This window comes from Salvelinus alpinus, chromosome 9 (genome assembly GCF_045679555.1).
Source record: "Salvelinus alpinus chromosome 9, SLU_Salpinus.1, whole genome shotgun sequence".
Taxonomy (NCBI): domain Eukaryota; kingdom Metazoa; phylum Chordata; class Actinopteri; order Salmoniformes; family Salmonidae; genus Salvelinus; species Salvelinus alpinus.
The window spans coordinates 62,979,884-62,996,963 of record NC_092094.1 but is presented as its reverse complement, the minus strand read 5'-3'; the positions used below and the strand labels follow the sequence as shown (position 1 = coordinate 62,996,963).

Genomic DNA, 17,080 nt, shown 5'->3' with positions numbered 1-17,080 from the left:
CTTCTCCCTTTCCCTCATTCTCTCTTTCATCATCCTACCTACTTTCTCCTTCCTTCCCTCTCCTTCAGTGTTCTATGCTTCTTCTCCAGAGAGAACACGTGTGTGTGAAGATTTCTCTTGCCTTTTGTGTATACCCTCTGAATTTGTTAGGAATGTATAGCAAGGGGTAAGCAATTGCTTGAGCGGATGTTGTACATCCTGTTGATGAATGAATATGTAATTCACAGATCCTCTTTGCAAAAGGATACGGTTCACCCAACAGTATCCTGTTAATAAAAGATCTCGTATGAACACTTTCTGGTAATATATCCTTTTTCAGTCTCTGTTCTGGGGAGTGGGTAGTTTTGTTTTATCTGAAATCCTTATCACACACTGATTAACTTGTCATATAGCAGATTCAAATGTTTTAAGATTAATACTGGTATCTTTAGAAATGAGCTATGACATACAGGGCATTCGGAAAGTATTCAGACCCCTTGACTTTTTCCACATTTTGTTACGTTACAGCCTTAATCTAAAATTGAATAAATCGTTTTCCCCCCTCAATCTACACACAATACCCCAAAATGACAAAGCAAAAACTATTTTATTTTTAATTTGTGCAATTAAAAAAAAAAAAAAAAAAAACATCACATTTACATAAGCATTCAGGTTACAGACTTATTCTAAAATGTATTAAATAGCTTTTTTTCCTCATCAACCTACACATAATGACTGAGCAAAAACAGGTTTTTAGAAATATTTGCATTTATTTTTATTTTTAAATCAACCCTACATTTACATAAGTATTCAGACTCTTTACTCTGTACTTTGTTGAAGCACCTTTGGCAGCGATTGCAGCCTGGAGTCTTCTTGCATATGACGCCATAAGCTTGGCACACCTGTATTTGGGGAGTTTCTCCCATTCTTCCCTGCAGATCCTCTCAGGCTGCACAGCTATTTTCAGGTCTCTCCAGAGATGTTTGATCAGGTTCAAGTCCGGGCTTTGGCTGGGCCACTCAAGGACATTCAGAGACTTATCACGAAGCCACTCCTGCGTTGTCTTGGCTGTGTGCTTAGGATCTTTGTCTTGTTGGAAGGTGAACCTTTGCCCCAGTCTGAGGTTCTGACCGCTCTGAATCAGGTTTTCATCAAGAATCTCTCTGTACTTTGCTCCGTTCATCTTTCCCTCGATCCTGACTAGTTTCCCAGCCCCTGCCACTGAAAAACATCCTCACAGCATGATGCTGCCACCACCATGCTTCCCCGTAGGGATGGTGCCAGGTTTCCTCCAGATGTGACGCTTGGCATTCAGGCCAAAGGGTTCAATCTTGGTTTCATCAGACAAGAGAATCTTTTTTCTCATGGTCTGAGAGTCCTTTAGTTTCCTTTTGGCAAACTCTAAGCATGCTGTCATGTGCCTTTTACTGAGAAGTGGCTTCCGTCTGGCCACTCTACCATAATGGCCTGATTGGTGGAGTGCTGCAGAGATGGTTGTTCTTCTTGAAGGTTCTCCCATCTCCACAGAGGAACTGTGGAGCTCTGTCAGATTTACCATCAGGTTCTTGGTCACCTCCCTGACCAAGGCCCTTCTCCCCCGATTGCTCAGTTTGGCCCGGCGGCCAGCTCTAGGAAGAGTTTTGGTGTTTCCAAACTTATTCCATTTAAGAATGATGGAGGCCACTGTCTTCTTTGGGGACCTTCAATGCTGCAGAAATGTTTTGGTACCCTTCCCCAGAACTGTGCCTCGACACAATCCTGTCTCGGAGCTCTACGGACAATTCCTTCAATCTCATGGCTGTGGGACCTCTTATAGACAGGTGTGTGCCTTATCAATCAATTGAATTTACCAAAGGCAGACTCCAATCAAGTTGTAGAAACATCTTAAGAATGATCAATGGAAACAGGATGTACCTGAGCTCAATTTATAGTATTATAGCAAAGGGTCTGAATACTTATGTAATTTATTTATGTAATTTATGTATTTGTTTCATTATGGGGTACTGTGTGTAGATTGAGGATTTTTTTTATACAATACATTTTAGAATAAGAAGAATTTGGAAAAAGTCAAGGGTCTGAATACTTTCCGAATGCACTGTAACAGCTTTGGATTTCACCGTCTAAAAAGTGAATGGTTTTGACCATTTGTAACTTCATGGAGGAGAGCTGCTCTCTTCTCCAGTTCCGACCATTGTGGCTCGCAAAAATGATTGCTGTCCTTGTTATGAAATTACACCTTTACCCTGTTCATGTAAAAATGACTGAATGCACTGACTGTTTAAAGCAGTACCACCAAAAATGATTTGTATGGTGAACTTGGCAATCAAAAAGCCCCAATCAGCAAGATGTAAGTTGTGTCCACTCCGGTAGTAAATTATATTGGTTGTCCCTCAATTAATAAAGCCTGTGATCTAATATTGCGTAAGCCATTTTACAAACATCTGAATGCTGAAGGTGCAGCTCCTACCTACATTAGGACAGGGATAGGGTTGGCCTACCACACGTTGGCGCGAGCGAGCAGCTGCATCTCCCGCACTGAGTGCACAGTTGTTATCTGACGTGTAGGTCAATGTCACGCAGATACATGAATAGCAGTTTGATAGGCTGAAGGAGATGACCCATCAATTCAGTCAGATTTAAAGCTATTTTCAGAATAAGTCAAACGTCTTTGTGAACCGGCATTTCGTAACCTTTGAATCAGTTTTCTAACACATCGCTTCTTAAAGGGATGTAAATGCCTTTAATAAAGTGTTTATAACCCTTGACTTTTTCCATGTTTTGTTACAGCCTGATTTTAAAATTGATTTAAATTTAGATTTTTTTGTCACTGGCCTACACACAATACCCCACGATGTCAAAGGGGAATTATGTTCCTCAACATTTTTACAAATAAATGTTAAATAAAGAGTAAGTATTCAACCCCTTTGTTATGGCAAGCCAAAATAAGTTCAGGAGTAACAAGTCACATAAGTTGTATGCACTCGCTCTGTGTGCAATAATGGTGTACAACATTATTTTTTAATGACTACCTCAACTCTGTACCCCACACATACAATTATCTGTAAGTTCCCTCAGTTGAGCAGTGCATTTCAAACACAGATTCAACCACAAAGACCAGGGAGGATTTCGAATGCCTTGCAAAGAAGGGCACCTATTAGTACTGTAGATGTGAAAAAATTTAATAAAAAACAGACTGAATACCTGTTTGAGCATGGTGAAGTTATTTAATGGATGTGATAGGAGAAAACTGAGTATGGATCAACAACAATGTAGTTACTCCACAATACGAACCTAATTGAAAAGAAGGAAGCCTGTACAGAATAAAAATATTAAAAAACAATCCTGTTTGCAAATGGAACTAAGGTACTACTGCAAAAAATGTTGCAAAGCAATTCACTTTTTGTACTGAATACAAAGTGTTATGTTTGGGGCAAATCGAATACAACACATTACTGAGTACCACTCTCCATATTTTCAAGCATGGTGTTGGCTGCACCGTGTTATGGGTATGCTTGGAATCGTTAAGGACTGGGGAGTTTTTTGGAATAAAAAAAGAAAAAGGAATGGAGCTAATCACAGGCAAAATTCTAGAGGAAAACCTGGTTCAGTCTGCTTTCACTAGACTCAGATGAATTCACCTTTCAGCAGGGCAATAACTTAAAACACAACAACAAATATACACTGGAGTTGCTTACCAAGAAGACAGTGAATGTTCCTGAGTGGCCGAGTTACAGTTTTGACTTAAATAAACTTGAAAATCTATGGCAAGACCTGAAAATGTTTGTGTAGCAATGATCAACCAACAATTTGCAGAACTTTAATAATTTAGAAAATAATAATGGTCAAATCTTGTACAATCCAGGTGTGGAAAGCTCTTGAGACTTACCTAGAAAGACTCACAGCTGTAATCACTGCCAAAGGTGCTTCTACAAAGTATTGACTCAGGGGTGTGCATACTTATATAAATTAGATATTCCTGTATTTAATTTTCCCAAAAAACATGTATTCACTTTATCATTATAGGGTATTGTATGTAGATGGGTGAGAAAAAATATATATTTAATACATTTTTAAATCAGAATGTAACACAAATGTGGAATAAGGGGTATGAATACTTTCTAAAGAAATGTATTAAATCACATTGTATTTGTCACATGCGCCGAATACAACAGGTTTAGACCTGTGAAATGCTTACTTACAAGCCCTTAACCAACAATGCAGTAAAGAAAATTACAATAATAGTTACATAATTAAATAGCAGCAGTAAAATATCAATAGTGAGGCTATATACAGGGTGTACCGATACAGAGTCAATGTGCGGCGGCACCGGATAGTCGAAGTAATATGTACATGTAGGTAGAGTTATTAAAGTGACTATGCATAGATAACAAACAGAGAGTAGCAGCAGCGTGGGAGGGGGGGGGCAATGCAAATAGTCTGGGTAGCCATTTGATTAGATGTTCAGGAGTCTTATGGCTTGGGGGTAGAAGCTGTTTAGAAGCCTCTTGGACCTATATTTGGATCTCCGGTACCGCTTGCCGTGCGGTAGCAGAGAGAACAGTCTATGACTAGGGTGGCTGGAGTCTGACAATTTTTAGGGCCTTCCTCTGACACCGCCTGGTATAGAGGTCCTGGATGGCAGGGAGCTTGGCCCCAGTGATATACTGGGCCGTACGCACTATCCTTTGTAGTGCCTTGCGGTCGGAGGCCGAGCAGTTGCCATACCAGGCAGTGATGCAACCAGTCAGGATGCTCTCGATGGTGCAGCTGTAGAACCTTTTTAGGATCTGAGGACCCATGCCAAACCTTTTCAGTCTCCTGCGGGGGAATAGGTTTTGTTGTGCCCTCTTCACGACTGTCTTGGACCATGTTAGTTTGTTGGTGATGTGGACACCAAGGAACTTGAAACTCTAAACCTGTTCCACTACAGCCCCATAAATGAGAATGGGGGTGTGCTCGTTCCTCCTTTTCCTATAGTTCACAATCATCTCCTTTGTCTTGATCATGTTGAGGGAGATGTTGTTGTCCTGGCACCACACGGCCAAGTCTCTGACCTCCCTATAGGCTGTCTTGTTGTTGTCGGTGATCAGGCCTACCACTGTTGTGTCATCGGCAAACTTAATGATGGTGTTGGAGTCGTGCCTGGCCATGCAGTCATGAATGAACAGGGAGTACAGGAGGGGACTGAGCACGCACCTCTGAGGGGCCCCCGTGTTGAGGATCAGCGTGGCGGATGTGTTGTTACCTACCCTTACCACCTGGGGGCGGCCCGTCAGGAAGTCCAGGATCCAGTTGCGAGGGAGGTGTTTAGTCCCAGGGTCCTTAGTTTATTGATGAGCTTTGAGGGCACTATGGTGTTGAATGCTGAGCTGTAGTCAATGAAAAGCATTCTCACATAGGTGTTCCTTTTGTTCAGGTGGGAAAGGGCAGTGTGGAGTGCAATAGAGATTGCATCATCTGTGGATCTGTTGGAGCGGTATGCAAATTGGACTCGGTCTAGGGTTTCTGGGATAACGGTGTTGATGTGAGCCACGACCAGCCTTTCAAACACTTCATGGCTACAGACGTGAGTGCTACGGGTCGGTAGTCATTTAGGCAGATTACATTAGTGTTCTTGGGTATAGGGACTATGGTGGTCTGCTTGAAACATGTAGGTATTACAGACTCAGACAGGGAGAGGTTGAAAATGTCAATGAAGACACTTGCCAGTTGGTCAGCGCATGCTCGGAGTACACGTCCTGGTAATCCGTCTGGCCCTGCGGCCTTGTGACTGTTGACGTGTTTAAAGGTCTTACTCACATCGGCTATGGAGAGAGTGATCACACAGTCGTTCAGATCAGCTGATGCTCTCATGCATGTTTCAGTGTTAATTGCCTCGAAGCGAGTCTGTAATAGTTTGCAAGCCCTGACACATCTGATGAGTCGGACCTGGTGTAGTATGATTCGATCTTAGTCCTGTACTGATGCTTTGCCAGTTTGATGGTTCATCGGAGGGCATAGCGGGATTTCTTTCCGGGTTAGAGTCCTGCTCCTTGAAAGTGGAAATTCTACCCTTTAGCTCAGTGTGGATGTTGTCTGTAATTCATGGCTTCTGGTTGGGGTATGTACGTACAGTCACTGTACGTGACTGATGTGGTGTACTCCTCAATGCCATTGGAGGAGTAAAGGTGGTCTAGAGTTTTTTTCCCCCTCTGGTCGCACATTTAACATGCTGGTAGAAATTAGGTAAAACAGATTTAAGTTTCCCTGCATTAAATTCCCCGCACAGTAGGAGTACCGCCTCTGGATGAGCGGTTTACTGTCAGCTTATGGCCGTATACAGCCCATTGAGTGTGTGTCTTAGTGCCAGTATCGGTTTGTGGTGGTAAATAGACAGCTACGATTTAAAAAATGTTTACTCTTGGTAAATAGTGTGTCTACAGCTTATCATGAGATACTCTACCTCAGATGAGCAAAACCTCGAGACCTCCGTAGATATCGTGCACCAGCTGTTTGCAAATATATATATACCACCACCCCTTGTCCTACCAGAGGCTGTTGTTCTATCCTGCCGATACAGCTGGCAGGTTACACAATGTATGTTATTCATGTAGTCGTTCAGCCACGACTCGGTGAAACAAAAGATATTACAGTTTTTAATGTCCCGTTGGTAGGATAGTTTGTCCACTCATCGCTGGATCCTTACAAGGCACCCCGATCTCCTTCCGCGAAATCTCAGTTTCTTTCTCCTACGAATGACGAGGATGAGGGCCTCGTCAGGTGTCTGGAGTAAATCCCTCTCGTCCGACTCATTAAATAAAAATTATTCGTCCAGTTCAAGGTGAGTAATTGCTGTTCTGATGTCCAGAAGCTCTTTTCGAGACGGTAGCAGCAACATTATGTACAAAATAAGTTACAAACAACCTGAAAAAACTAACAAAATATTGCAGTCTGAGATCTTTTCGACTAAAGTCTTGTAGCCAAACATTGACTATAAAACAGAGCGTGTGAGTACTGTAAGTAGGGAGGCAACCAGGAAATGTTACAGTAGCTGTGGAAACCAAACAGAACTAGCTTACTTAATTGTTGCTATGTTTGAGCGATGCTAGCTAGTAAAAACTATTGTCTGCCTTTCATCTCTGTACATATGACGCGTACGGAAAAGTATGTTCAAGAAATATGTATCAAATATGGTGGTCACAGTTCATAAGCATGGCAGACAACATTGTTTTCCTCATAGCTCACGTTGGAGTGGATCCGCGCATTTCCATTTAAACGTCGACTGCGCAAACAGATTGGATACATTTCTTGGATTCCATTTTTGGAAAACCCACAGCTGGCTTCTTCCCAGGTCTGTTCTCTGTAGTGTTGCTCTCACACCTACCTTGCCAATCAGAACACTTTTTGATTGAGACTTGGAAGGGAGCTTGGCTACATGTGTAATAGCATGAAGATGACTTTGATACAGTAAAGCGGAAAAGTTAGAAAAGTGTAACCTGATAGGAAAAATAATATGATGAACAGTCAGAAGAACAGAGTGGAGGCTGTTATAGCAGCAAGGGGGGACCAACTTCATATTCATGCCCATGATTTTGGAATGAGATGTTCGACGAGCAGGTGTCCACATACTTTTGGTCATGTAGTGTATTTATTGTATAAAATTGTTGCCTAAAATAGCCTACATAGGAATAGAAATTAATAGGCTAATTGATGGCCAACAGATGCAACTTTGTCATTGTCAGTTTCACTGTCGACTTTTCCCCGATAACAGAAGCACACGAGGGAGTTCCATAACTTCCATTTCAAAATGTCCACTCTCGCAGCGCTCAACACCCAAAAACTGAGCATGCGTAAACATGCTGACCAGACCGCTCATGTTGATTTTGTCCACCCACACCAGACACCATCAGGACACGCAGGTTGAAATATCAAAACTCTGAACCAACTATATTCATTTGGGGACAGGTCGAAAAGCATGAAACATATATGGCAATTTAGCTAGCTAGCTTGCTGTTGCTAGCTAATTTGTCCTGGGATATAAACATTGGGTTGTTATTTCACCTGAAATGCACAAGGTCCTCTACTCCGACAGTTAATCCACAGATAAAAGAGTAAACCGAGTTAGTTTCTAGTAATCTCTCCTCCTTCAGGCTTCTTCTTTGGACTTTATATGGCGGTTGGCAACCAACTTTAAGGTGCATTACCACCACCAACTGGACTGGAGTGTGGACCTCAGTTCATCTTTAAATCACCTACGTGGGTATATGCTCCTAAAACCCAATGAGGAGATGGGAGCGGTGGGACTTGCAGCGCATGAAGCTTCATAAATAGAATCAAGTTCTATTTTAGCTCCTGGCTACGCAGATGCTTGTTGGTGTGCAATGATTGAATAACATGTATGTGTACATTTATTTTGCGACAGAGTTATGTGGTCAGCATGTAAAACACTTCGCTTGATATGGTTTTCCTAAGCAAAGTCAACATTATAATGCAGTTTAAACCACCTCTGAGCAAATTTATCCAATGGTCTAAAGAGCGCCTAAAGTCGTTTTCCTGTGATTTGTCACCTTTATTTTTTGATGCACATCAGTTCTAGCGTGTTAATATGTTTTATGGAAAAGGGGTTGGAAATAGGTGTCTCCATAATGACAATCAATATAGCCTACCTACAACTGATACAAAGTTGTCACGACGTGTGCGCGTACTGCTCTCGTTTCTCTCACGTGATTCTGCTCCCTGCTGCAGCGCTCATCTGAACAAACACACACACACACACCTCTTCGCAACCACTCACTGACACACTCAGAAACAGGCTGCCTCATTGCCTGATAGTCAGCAGCAGGTCACTGTGAAATATAGATTTTTAAGAAATTGCCATGGCAGCCGCGGTGCAATTTAGAAGTAGCCCAAAAACCCGCGATATCGTTTTCAAAGTAGCAACATTTTCTGGAAAACTGCGAACATGGCAACCCAGCTCACACTAAGCAGTGGACAGCTGCTGGGCTCAGGCCCCGCAAAGTGCTTGATTAGGAGGCATTGATCAGATGATATGCCTCCCTGAGAATTCACTCTCCCTGCGGGTCAGATCGTTCGCTCTTTGGAATCTTCCGTTTTCTCGTTTTCCTTACTCCCTCTTGATTTTGACGCCCCTTTTTGTTGGTACTTTCCACTCTCTCTGCCACTCCTCTCTTTATCTCCAATTCATATTCTCCTTTGCCTTTCGTGTCAATCTCTCACCTTCCCTGGCGCCCCCCTCCCCCACATCGGTCTCTCTCTGTGTGTACGTACTCCTGTTCTTCTCTATGTGGAGTCTGTCTGTAATGGGCTCTTAGCCGTGGCTACATTATTGATGTGGCGGATCGGGTGACAGACAGACAGACAGGGGGCTGAGCCTGTATGGGTGCCGCTAAAGAGTGAGGGGAGAGGCCAAGTCCAGTGCTCTCCCTCTCTCTCCCACTCCCTTTTCCTTTCTCTTTGGGTTCGCTCTCCCTCACTTTATCCCCTGCACTCTCTCTCTGTGTTGCTCTCTCACGCGTTATCCCTCATTCGCCAGCTCTCTACTCGTCTGAATGCATTTGTCATGTGGCTCTTCCCCATGCCCAGGCTCCGATCGGATTCACAGAATCGCTCCGTAAGTTGGGCTCTCCTCTATTTTTTTTTTTAAATCTCAAATTCTCCTCTATGCTTGCTTTAGGCAACTGTTGCTGGTGGCAGCTCGCTTTGCCAGTGGGTTTTGGCATAATGTCTTAAGGGGCAGACAAACCGATGGACCGATATAGACACAGACAGACTGATAGACAGAAACAGACAGACGGATAAAGACTGTGAGAGAGGGGGAGGGAGTGACGGAGACAGGGGAGTGTGCAGCGTCACTGACACATTCGGGTCTGTGTATGAAGTGTGTGCGTGAAGTTGCAATGGGACTTTCGACACCAGGGGTGCTCTGTTATTAGACAGGATGTAGGGCTTTGAACGCGCTGACTGGCAAGTTAACGAGGCGCTTGTTCACGTTCGGGAGCAGCGGGTATGTCTTAGTCACGGTGTTGCTCTATGTTTTGGTGACTACACACGATTACATATGAACACACAACGACACCCTTGTTGTGTTTTTGTTGATAAAATGGTTGCTCAATTGAATAATGAACATGATTGTTGATGACCCAAATACATTAAGGTCTGCTATTTAAGGGAAGTAAAAAAATATGTTTGAGTGGGGATAGTTCATATTTTCAAGATTTTTACTGCACTTTGAGTTCAGCACCTTTTGGAACCAGTACATGCATTACTATGCTTTAAAAAAAATCTTGGATGCAACGTAATATATATCATAATAATATTATGTGCCATTTAGCAGACACTTTTATCCAAAGCGACTTAGTCATGCGTGCATGCATTTTACGTACTGGTGGACCCGGGAATCGAACCCACTATATGGGCCGCGCTCTACCAACTGAGCCGTTTCCGTCATCTCCAGTTGTTAGCCATTTCACCATTCAGACGTCTTCTTCACTTGCGGTGAAACTGCTAGCCAGAAGTAATGGTTTATCTTATTTTAGCCACCATTGCTGGGTCCTTTCTCAACTCCTGTAGCCAAATGTGCACATACAATTGATGGAACCTGCACTGAGAACTCCTGGTATAATAAAGGGATTTTCTCAGGAGATTGGAACTGTCTAAGCTTCCAAAGGCAGGGAGGGAGAGAACGTTGCCTGGAGCTAGATTATAGCTGAAAGCCGTCCGTATCAGGGGGAGATGATTCATTTGTTAGAGTTTTTCAGCATCCGGTTGATTGAAATCCCATGGATTGGTATTATCTTGGCTTTGTTCGAGCACCACTAGCACAGCTGAGCAGTCACGAAATGAAGCGCTAACTTCTTTTTTTGTGTTGGTGCAATTTTACTGTGCCGATCCACTAGATGCTTGATTTTCAGTTATTTCTATGCAGGTTTGGGGTCAATTATGTTTCAGGAGTTTGCTTTTAATGTTTGGATTAAAATGAAGAGGTCAGGTCCTGTATTCATAAAGCGTGTCATGCCCCAAAACAGTGCACAGATGCCAGCCAACCATTTGAGTGATGCCATCTCTGGTCTGGCTTGATGAATGGAAGGTGTAACTATGGAGCAGTAAACCTGGAGAATTTTGTCGAATGATGGCATCACTTGTCCTCGTTGAGGAATGATGAGTCATGAAAGGGCTGGTGGCTACTCTGATGCTGGCTGGAATATTACCTGACCAGTCGCTGCATGGGCACCATTGCTTTATAGATTGATTTTGATTGATTGTGTAATTAACTGTGTGATTTGTCACAGCAGAGAATTGGAGCGTGAATTGAAGAGTGACCAAAGGCACTTCTATTAAAACACTTGCACTGACTCTATTGCATTTAACATTTACATTTAAGTCATTTAGCAGACGCTCTTATCCAGAGCGACTTACAAATTGGAAAGTTCATACATATTCATCCTGGTCCCCCCGTGGGGAATGAACCCACAACCCTGGCGTTGCAAGCGCCATGCTCTACCAACTGAGCCACACGGGATTGCTTTGGCTCTGTGCACACTCACTGGACTCTCCTCACAAATGACACTCCTATATACACACACATGCATATTGATGCCACACCAACTCACACTCTTCACATACAGTGATGCTGTTTATTATCTATCCTGATTGCCTAGACACTTTTGCCACTAACTACACTACCGTTCAAAAGTTTGGGGTCACTTAGAAATGTCTTTGTTTTTGAAAGAAAAGCAAAAGAATGTCTCCATTTAAAATAACATCAAATTGATCAGAAATGTTAATATTGTTAATATTGTTGTTAATATTGTAAATGACTATTGTAGCTGGAAACGGCAGATTTTTTTAATGGATTATCTATATAGGCGTACAGAGGCCCATTATCAGCAACCATCACTCCTGTGTTCCAATGGCACGTTGTGTTAGCTAATCCAAGTTTATAATTTTAAAAGGCCATTTCATCATTTGAAAACCCTTTTGCAATTATGTTAGGGCAGCTGAAAACTGTTGTTTCTGATTAAAGAAGCAATAAAACTGGCCTTTAGACTAGTTGAGTATCTGGAGCATCAGCATTTGTGGGTTCGATTACAGGCTCGAAATGGCCAGAAACAAATAACTTTTTTCTGAAACGCATCAGTCTATTCCTGTTCTGAGAAATGAAGGCTATTCCATGTGAGAAATTGCCAAGAAACTGAAGATCTGGTACAAAGCTGTGTACCACTCTCTAAACAGAACAGCGCAAACTGGCTCTAACCAGAATAGAAAGAGTGGGAGGCCACGGTGCACAACTGAGCAAGAGGACAAGTACTTTAGAGTGTCTAGTTTGAGAAACGGACGCCTCAAAAGTCCTCAACTGGCAGCTTCATTAAATAGTACCTGCAAAACACCAGTCTCAACGTCAACAGTGAAGAGGCGACTCCGGGATGCTGTCCTTCTAGACAGAGTTGCAAAGAAAAAGCCATATCTCAGACTGGCCGATAAAAATAAAAGATTAAAATTGGCAAAAGAACACAGACACTGGACAGAGGAAATTCGACAAAGTTATAAAATGATTGCTGTCTGTTCCTAAAATAATCCTGAATAGCTTTATGCACCATTAGTAGGCCTATAATTTCAAAATCAAAAACAATTTTATTAGTCACATGCGCCGAATACAACAGGTGTAAACCTTAGAGTGAAATGCTTACTTACGAGCCCCTAACCAACAATGCAGTTAAAAAAAGATAAAACTAAGTAATTAATAAAATAATAATAAATAATTAAAGAGCAGCAGTAAAATAACAATAGCAAGACAATATACAGTGGGGTACCGATACAGAGTCAATGTGCGGGGGCACCGGTTAGTTGAGGTAGTATGTACATGTAAGTAGAGTTATTAAAGTGACTATGCATAGATGATGATAGCAGATGGTAGCAGTGGTGTAAAATAGACATGGTGTTCAGGAGTCTTATGGCTTCGGGGTAGAAGCTGTTTACAAGCCTCTTGGACCTAGACTTTGTGCTCCGGTACTGCTTGCCGTGCAGTAGCAGAGACCAGTCTATGACTAGGGTGGCTGTAGTCTTTGACAATTTTTAGGGCCTTCCTCTGACACCACCTGGTATAGAGGTCTTGGGTGGCAGGGAGCTTGTCCCAAGTGATGTACTGGGCCTTTCGCACTACCTCTGTAGTGCCTTGCGGTCGGAGACCAAGCAGTTGCCATACCAGGCAGTGATGCAACCTGTCAGGATGCTCTCGATGGTGCAGCTCTAGAACCTTTTGAGGATCTGAGGACCCATGCCAAATCTTTTCAGTCTCCTGAGGGGGAATAGGTTTTGTTGTGCCCTCTTCACGACTGTCTTGGTGTGCTTGGACCATGTTAGTTTGTTGGTGATGTGGACAGCAAGGAACTTGAAGCTCTCAACCTGCTCCACTACAGCCTCGTCGATGAGATTGGGGACGTGCTCGGTCCTCTTTTTCTTGTAGTCCACAATCATCTCACGTTGAGGGATAGGTTGTTGTCCTGGCACCAGACGGCCAGGTCTCTGACCTCCTCCCTATAGGCTGGCTTGTCATCGTCGGGGATCAGGCCTACCACTGTTGTGTCATCGGCAAACTTAATGATGGTGTTGGAGTTGTGCCTAGCCGTGCAGTCTTGAGTGAACAGGGAGTACAAGAGGGAGCTGAGCACGCACCCCTGAGGGGCTCCTGTGTTGAGGATCAGTGTGGCAGATGTGTTGTTACCTACCCTTACTACCTGGGGGCGGCCCATCAGGAAGTCCAGGATCCAGTTGCAGAGGGAGGTGTTTAGTCCCAGGGTCCTTAGTTTATTGATGAGCTTTGAGGGCACTATGGTGTTGAATGCTGAGCTGTAGTCAATGAAAAGCATTCTCACATAAGTGTTCCTTTTGTCCAGGTGGGAAAGGGCAGTGTGAAGTGCAATAGAGATTGCATCATCTGTGGATCTGTTGGGGCGGTATGCAAATTGGGGTGGGTCTAGGGTTTCTGGGATAATGGTGTTGATGTGAGCCATGACCAGCCTTTCAAAGCACTTCATGGCTACAGACGTGAGTGCTACGGGACGGTTGTGGATTGCTGTGGATTGTGTGTAGCCCAATAACAATGATAAAGCTACAGTCGGGAATGTGCGACAAACCTGCAGTGATCAGCATGCAGACAAAACAGGCCTTTTGCCATATTACAAATATAATCGTTGGAAGACACAGGTTGTAAAGCAAAGGGCTTCTACTCTAATCTGTCTGGTGTCGGCTACCAAAATATTTCAGCACCGAATAGGCCTATTGAGCGAACATTGTTTTACAAAGTAAAACTAGAGAGTTAGGCTTTTGGTACAAGCGCATTGGCCATCGCCAGCAGGTGAGCTGCTCATGATTGGGTGACTCAGTGAAACTGGAAAGCCCTTTTTTGGACTGTAATTTCCTCCTCATGTTGTACAGTGCGTGTCGCCGCACACCGAGGCTATTGATGGATTCCAGATGAGGTTGTTTTCTCAAATCTCAGATTTCAGTGTCAAAGTAAACTGTGATTTCCAAAAAATTGTGCTGCTATTAAAAAAGATTCTGCCAAAGTCTCCAGTCATGTAAAATGAATTACAATTGCATGACCAGGACCCTAGGTTATTAGAAATGGTCCCCAGGTGTGCAACTTCTGTTACCATCTCTACACTACTGCTCTATGCCACTACACAACAGCGATTATATGCATGCAATTAAAACAATTATTAATCATACGTTCTGGTATCTCAGAGCTCCCCTGGTCATCATCTCATGCTCACATTTTGTTCCGGCACCTCGATTTACAAATTTAAGCACTGAACACATGTAGTCTAGACTCTAGCTAACCAACGAATACTAAAATATCCACACAAGCCACTAGCCAGCCAGCCATATACTGTATCATGAGTTAGAAGGTTATTGATATTAGGCTATATTAAGAAGGTATTATTTAAGATGAATCACAATCGGTAAAAAAAAATTGAGCTAGCTAACTAGCAGATTTACAACAATCATCATAAATGATCAACTAATAGCCTACCCTAGTTCCCCAATGATTGACATGTCTTTAGGAGGCACTGTAACTAGCTTTATAACAATTTGTGATGAGTGAGTGTGTTGAAGAAATAAATATGCTTATGCAAAACTTTTTTTTTTTTATTGCTGCAGAGGCAGTGTGTTACTAATTTCAAGATAAACTCAGCAAAAAAAGAAACGTCCCATTTTCAGGACCCTGCCTTTCAAAGATAATTTGTAACAATCCAAATAACTTCACAGATCTTCATTGTAAAGGGTTTAAATACTGTTTCCCATGTTCAATGGACCATAAACAATTAATGAACATGCACCTGTGTGGAGCGGTCATTAAGACACTAACAGCTTACAGACGGTAGGCAATTAAGGTCACAACTTAGGACACTAAAGAGGCCTTTCTACAGACTCTGAAAAACACAAAGAAAGATGTCCTGGGTTCCTGATCATCTGTGTGAACGTGCCTTAGGCATGCTGCAAGGAGGCATGAGGACTGCAGATGTGGCCAGGGCAATAAATTGCAATGTCCGTACTGTGAGATTCCTAAGACAGCGCTACAGGGAGACAGGGCGGACACCTGATTGTCCTCGCAGTGGCAGACCACGTGTAACAACACCTGCACAGGATCGGTACATCCGAACATCACACCTGCGGGACAGGTACAGGATGGCAACAACAACTGCCCGAGTTACACCAGGAACGCACAATCCTCCATCAGTGCTCAGACTGTACGAAATAGGCTGAGAGAGGCTGGACTGAGGGCTTGCAGGCCTGTTGTAAGGCAGGTCCTCACCAGACATCACTGCCAACAACGTCTGATATTGGCACAAACCCACCGTTGCTGGACCAGACAGGACTGGCAAAAAATGCTCTGCACTGACGAGTCGCGGTTTTGTCTCACCAGGGGTGATGGTCGGATTCGCGTTTATCGTCAAAGGAATGAGCGTTACACCGAGGCCTGTACTCTGGAGCGGGATTAATTTGGAGGTGGAGGGTCCGTCATGGTCTGGGGCGGTGTGTCACAGCATCATCGGACTGAGCTTGTTGTCATTGCAGGCAATCTCAACGCTGTGCGTTAAAGGGAAGACATCCTCCTCCCTCATGTGGTACCCTTCCTGCAGGCTCATCCTGACATGACCCTCCAGCATGACAATGACACTGCTTGTTCTGTGTGTGATTCCCTGCAAGACAGGAATGTCAGTTCTGCCATGGCCAGCGAAGAGCCCAGATCTCAATCCCATTGAGCACGTCTGGGACCTGTTGAATCGGAGGGTGAGAGCTAGGGCCGTTCCCTCCAGAAATGTATGGGAACTTGCAGGTGCTTTGGTGGAAGAGTGGGGTAACATCTCACAGCAAGAACTGGCAAATCTGGTGCAGTCCAGGAGGAGGAGATGCACTGCAGTACTTAATGCAGCTGGTGGCCACACCAGATACTGACTGTTACTTTTGATTTTAACCCCCCCCACCCCCCTCCCTTTTGTTCATGGACACATTATTCAATTTCTTAGTCACATGTCTGTGGGACTTTTTTTCAGTTTATGTCTCAGTTGTTGAATCTTGTTATGTTCATACAAATATTTACACATGTAAAGTTTGCAGAAAATATAGGCAGTTGACAGTGAGAGGACGTTTCTTTTTTTTTTGCTCAGTTCATTAATTATGAACGTTTATTTTCAGGGGGGGGATATGGTGTGATTCAAGTTGACATCGGCTCTACAGGTCTCTATGAGCAAACCCTGGATATTGACCACTTGCAGTCCTCAGAAATACTCATGTCCCCACAAACCATCATGACCCCGCAAACAACCTAAACAAACCACAACGATTAACCAGACAACCTCTTATCTTACACAATTTTGTATTTTAAAAATAACTGTAATCACATTTGTTTGGCCAAAGGCATGTCCAAATCTTTTTACAACTTACTCCTGCTCCCGTATAGTTGATGGCAGTTCCACTATAGCTGAAATTAAGTGTAGGTCGACTTTGATATTGAGTCCTTTTTCCAACAGCTTTCCAGCTAAGAGAAACACTAAGCTGTCTGCCAGTCTGTGGGAGTGTTAAATATCTCCCAGGGCCA

The 17,080-nt window shown here is 43.3% G+C and overlaps 1 protein-coding gene across 2 annotated transcripts in view; it reads left to right on the top strand.

The window, feature by feature from the left end:
* Positions 1 to 17,080, top strand: part of peak1 (pseudopodium-enriched atypical kinase 1) — a 260,008-nt gene that overhangs the window by 118,250 nt on the left and 124,678 nt on the right. The window contains exon 1 of one of the 2 annotated variants that reach the window (XM_071326887.1): positions 8,971 to 9,589. The exons of the other annotated variant lie outside the window; for it this stretch is intronic. The gene's annotated coding sequence lies outside the window, so the exon portion shown is untranslated. Of the gene's footprint in view, positions 1 to 8,970; positions 9,590 to 17,080 lie in introns of those variants that run through there. 2 annotated transcript variants of the gene reach the window in all.